The sequence below is a fragment of the Microtus ochrogaster genome, chromosome 15 (assembly GCF_000317375.1).
Source record: "Microtus ochrogaster isolate Prairie Vole_2 chromosome 15, MicOch1.0, whole genome shotgun sequence".
Taxonomy (NCBI): Eukaryota; Metazoa; Chordata; class Mammalia; order Rodentia; family Cricetidae; genus Microtus; species Microtus ochrogaster.
In genome coordinates, this window is record NC_022017.1 from 5,575,615 (window position 1) to 5,581,052 (window position 5,438).

Genomic DNA, 5,438 nt, shown 5'->3' on the forward strand with positions numbered 1-5,438 from the left:
GCTCTTCCAAAGGTCCTGAGTTCAATTCCCAGCAACCACATGGTGGCTCACAACCATCTGTAATGAGGTCTGGTGCCCTCTTCTGGCCTGCAGGCATACAAGCAGACAGAATACTGTATAAATAATAAATAAATAAATAAATAAATATTTTTAAAAAAAGAATAATAACTAAAGAAGCCGTGGATTTGAGATAGGAGGGAGGCAGAACATGAGAGAGGCTGGAGAGAAGAGAGGAGAAATAATCTTTTGGGGGCGAGAGTTTGGAGACAAGGCCTCTCTGCGTAGCCTTGGCTGTTCTGGAAATCGTTCTATAGACCAGGCTGGCCTGGAGCTCTGCTTGCCTCTGCCTCCCGAGTGCTATGATTAAAGGCATGCGCCACCACTGCCCAGTTGATATGATTATATTTTAATTAAATACATTTTAAAGTATATTTTCTTTTTTATTTCTTATTTTATTTCTTCAAATTTTTTATTGATCAGGAGCTACTCTATTAAAAAATACAATTGAATCCCATCATTACTGTCACCATGCAAATGACCTGCAAAGAAAAACTGCACACATGAATATTTTGTTCCCCATTTTCAATCAGGAAACAGTTGTCACTGATAAGCAGATAGTTCAGAGTCTGCTAAGAATGCTCAAAGTACACTGCTGCCCATGTTACAACCAAAGCTCACTGGGACATCTGTGGTCTGGACTGTTGCCTAAAGCCATGTTAATATCTGTGGTTTCAGGAGAGCTGGCCCCACACCTTGCCTGTGAGCACAGGGCAGGTAAAACATCAATACATATAAAATTTTAGGGTGGTGTACACCTTTAATTCCAGCACCAGGGAGGCAGAGACAGGCGGATCTCTGTGAGTTCAAGGAGTTCCAAGACAGAGCTACAGAGAAACCTTGTCTCAAAAAAACCAATAAATAAACAAATAAATAATTTGAATTCTTAAAAGCACAGATTGTAATTACGATTAAGTCTGACTTCTGTAGGAAAACTAAAACAGCTTCAGACAGAAACTAACTGGCCCCAACAAAATGGAAGAAGGAATACTGGAAGAGACCAGCAAGAACGACAGCAGTTACGGAAACTCATGCTTTCTCCACTGTGTACTTCCAACCAGACATTCTGAAAGAGGGTGGCTTTCATCTGCTAAGTCACTAAAACTCTCTCAATTATTCAGCAGCAGTTTAATTAAGCTTTCTTCACTTTTTCCTAGACAGTCAAAGGTTTGTTTTAGCAAATACCAAGAAAAATATAATCATAATTAATTTAGTAGGAATAAAAATACATATCCTGCTTTATGATGATTCTTTAAATAGTGAATAATACAGATATTTAAGGCTATTTTTTAGGATTTATTTCTATGCTATGTGTATGAGTGTTTTGCGGGCGTGTAAGCGTACCACACACATGGATGCAGTGCACACTGAGGCCAGAAGAGAGCACCAGATCCCCTGGAGTTCTAGAGGGTTGTAAAATGCCAGGCCCTCTTTAAGAGCAGCAAATGCCTGGTCTCTAAGCCATCTCTCTAGTCCCAATCCAAGACTATTCCGTCCACCGAACTGTTTAAAGAGATTTTGTATCACTATATTGAATAGTTTATAAAAAGCAAGGAAAGGTTAGCGGGCATACTATAATCCCAGCACTCAGAGGCTGAACCAAGAATGCTGGGAGTCCAAGGTCTGCCTGGGATACACAGCAAAATCCTGTTTCAAAAGAAACTAAAAACATCTATAATGATGTTTTTAACCCATAATGAGGTTGTGGTTTTGTTTGTTTTTCTATTGTTGTTGGTGTTTGAGACAGTTTATCACTGTGTAGCTCTGGAACACCTGGAACTCAGGGACTGTCCTGTTTTTGTCTCCTCGTTGTTGAGATTAAAAGCATGCACCACTACATCCTACCAACGCGGCTGATCTAAGTATTAGTCTGGGCTTTGGGACTAACGGCAAAGAAGAGTCTTCTCATTCAGAAAGAGGTGGGATCTCTCTTGCTCACAGGGCAAATATTTAGGTTCCTACTTTAAAAAGTTTTGTTTCGTTTTTCATGTCCATGATGGCCTGGAACCCCCAATCTTCCGGCCTACTTGTAGGTAATGTTGGCATTACAGGATCGTACAGTCATGCCAGCTGTCTGTGCACATTTCCAGCTTAGGAATAAGTAAGCACTGCTTTCACAATGAGCTCCTACAGCTACCTAGTAAGTTTTGCTTTGTTCAAAAGTTCTACTGTTGTTCAATAAAATTAACTTCAGACCTGTCAGAAACTGCGGAGGATGGCAATACACCTCTTTAACCTGAGTAACTAGAGGCCAACCTGAGCTATACAGAGAGTTGCCTTAAAACAAACAAACAAATAAACAAACAGGTTCTAGGGCTGGAGAGACAGACGGCTGAGGAGTTAGGAGCACCTGTTGCTTGAGATCCCCCAGGTTTGAATCTCAGCACTCCCCCACATGGCCGCTCCCAACACGTCTATCTCCCTTCTCAGGGATGCCACACCCATTTTGATCTCCCTGGGCACCAGGTTTGCAGAAGGTACATACACAGACATGCAGGATAAATACTCATACATATAAAATTTTAAGAAACGTCAAAGGCTAGGTTGTAGCTCAATGATAGAGTGCTTAGCCAGAATGCTAATGAGTCTGAGTTTGATCCCCAGCACTGAAGGAAAAAAATAGTAGAAACAACCAGGGGCCCAAGGTGGTGCAAACCTATAATCCCAGCACTCAGGAAGCAAAGACAGAAACCCCGGAAGATCAAGATTAGCCTCAGTTACATGAGATTCTTTTCAAAATATTTAAAAACTGCCAGGCGGTGGTGGTACACGCCTTTAATCCTAGCGCTTGAGAGGCAGAGGCAGGCAGATCTCTCTAAATTGGAGGCCAGTCTGAACCCTTTCTCAAAAAACAAAACAAAACCAAAAAAAGTCAGGATGGTGATACATGCCTACAACACCAGCATTCGGATGATGGAAGGGTTATGAGTTCAACTGAGCCTGCCTGTGTTACATACCAAGACCCTGTCTCAAAAAAAAAAAAAAATACTCCTGGGGGAGGAGAAAGGTGAGGTGGGAAAACTCAGTAGAGGGGAGAGAGGAGAAACTGGTCGGGATATATGTTAGAAAAGGGTTTTTTTTTTTTTTTTTTTTTTTTTTTTTTTTTGGTTTTTCGAGACAGGGTTTCTCTGTGGTTTTGGAGCCTGTCCTGGAACTAGCTCTGTAGACCAGGCTGGTCTCGAATTCACAGAGATCCGCCTGCCTCTGCCTCCCGAGTGCTGAGATTAAAGGCGTGCGCCACCACCGCCCGGCTAGAAAAGTTTTTTTAATAAAATTTAAAAATGGAAAAAAAAAAAAAAAGAAAAAACAGAAACAAAAAAACCTACTCCTGGGGCTGAGAGTTGGCTCAGCAGTTAAGAGCACTGGTTGCTCTTCCAGAAAATCCAGGTTCAATTCCTAGCACCCACATGGAGGTTCATAATCACCTACAAGTCCAGTTCCAAACAATCTGACACCTTCTTCAGGTACCAGGTACACTCATGGTGCACAGACTTACATGTAGGCAAAATACTCATACATATTAAAGAAATTTTTTTAAAAATTTAAAACTGCTCCTAATAATATCAGACATAAGATTACAGAGAGACGCATTAAGATGATAGAACATGCCTGTAATGCTATCACTCAATGGGCTCAGGGAGAAAGATCTCCAGCTTAAAACCAGCTTAGGGCACAGAATGAGACTCTTGGAAAAAATTTAAATATAAAAAAGTCTGGCTCCAAAGTTTGTAGTTCACAAAACTGACAGTCTACATTTACTGGATCAGCAACAGTTGTAGAAAGGTCTTGGGGGAAAAAAATCAAGTTTTTCCTACTACATTTGCCCTGAATGGTATATCCAGGTGGGATACATGGAGTTAAGACACTTTTACATTCCCACAGAGTATTTTCCCTCTCCAGCTGGGAGAGATATATACTTTGTTAGACAGATACACACTTAGTTACTGTGTTTTGCCCTCATGCGTAGCTGTATGAGAGTGTCAGATCCCTTGGAACTGGAGTTACACATAGTGTGTAAGCAGCCTGCTGTGGATCCTAGAAACTGAACTCAGGTCCTTTGCAAAAGCATCTAGTGTTCTTAACTGCTGGGCCATCTCTCTAGTACCCAAGTCTCTTTCTGAAAGACGAAAATATAAACATTTACAATACAATGTGATCAACAGGATGAACAAACTTTGAGTTCAGACCTCTAGATTCGAATTTTGATACTAATACTTAAATGTTTAACATTAGATATGTTATTAACAACTATGTAGAGGCTGGGAGACAGTTCAGGTGGTCAAGTATTTGCTATGCAATCATGGGACCTGAACTGGATACCTAGAACCCATGCAAAAAAGTCAGGAATAGTGGTATATGCTTATATTCCCAACACTAGAGAAGCAGAAACAAGCAGATCCCCTGCCAACCAACCTAATCTAATCATTGACTGCCATTTAGAGACCTTGTTTCAGAAGGCAAGACAACGGAGACTAACCTCCACACACAGATGCACACATGTGCACGCGCGCACACACACACACACACACACACACAGATTATAATATAAATAAGTGTACATATGTAAATGTGTAAAGCATTAAGCATGATGGATTGCTGGCAGCTAGTTATAATCCTCATCTTAATACAATGTAATCTATGAAATCATTATGATGAACTAGACTAGATGCCAGCTAACTTTTCTGTAACAAGATGGTAATTATTTTAGCTTTCTAAGTCATACAGTCTCTGTCATAACCAAACACTGATGCACTGTGGAAGCGGCCATAATGGCAACACAGAAAGAGGTCAAAAGAAGGCATTTCATCCCCTGGAACTGGAATTATAGACTGTTGTGAACCGCCATGAGGGTGGTGAGAATTGAACACAGGTCTTTGCAAGAGCAACAAGTGTTCTTAAGCACTGAGCCAATTCTTCAGCCCTATGTATATGTATTTGTGTGTGGTGTACATGCCCACGGAGGCCAGAAGAGGGCATTCCTGGAATTCCCTGGAGCTAGAGTGCCAGGTGGTTGTAAGCTGATGAGTGCTGGGAACCAAACTCATGTTCTCTGGAAGAGAACGTAAGTGCTCTTAACCTCTAAGCCATCTTTCTAGACCCCTTTTAAATAGCTTAACATCTCTGAAAATCAGAAGCCGCTGACAACATATTATTGTTATGTATGTGTGCCAAGTTCCTGGAGCACTACTAATCTGAAAAAAAAAGAAAATTAAACTGAAAAAAGAATACATAAAATTTATTACATGTGGAGAGATGGCTCAGTGGTTAAGAGTACTGGCTGCTCTTCCAGAGGTCCTGAGTTCAATTCCCAGCAACCACATGGTGGCTCACAACCATCTGTAATGAGATCTGGCGCCCTGCTCTGGCATGCAGGCATACAT

The 5,438-nt window shown here is 41.1% G+C and overlaps 1 protein-coding gene across 1 annotated transcript in view; it reads right to left on the reverse strand.

Annotated features, from left to right (window-relative positions):
- Spats2 (spermatogenesis associated serine rich 2) overlaps positions 1-5,438 on the reverse strand; it is a 69,003-nt gene that overhangs the window by 47,518 nt on the left and 16,047 nt on the right. The window lies entirely within an intron of this gene.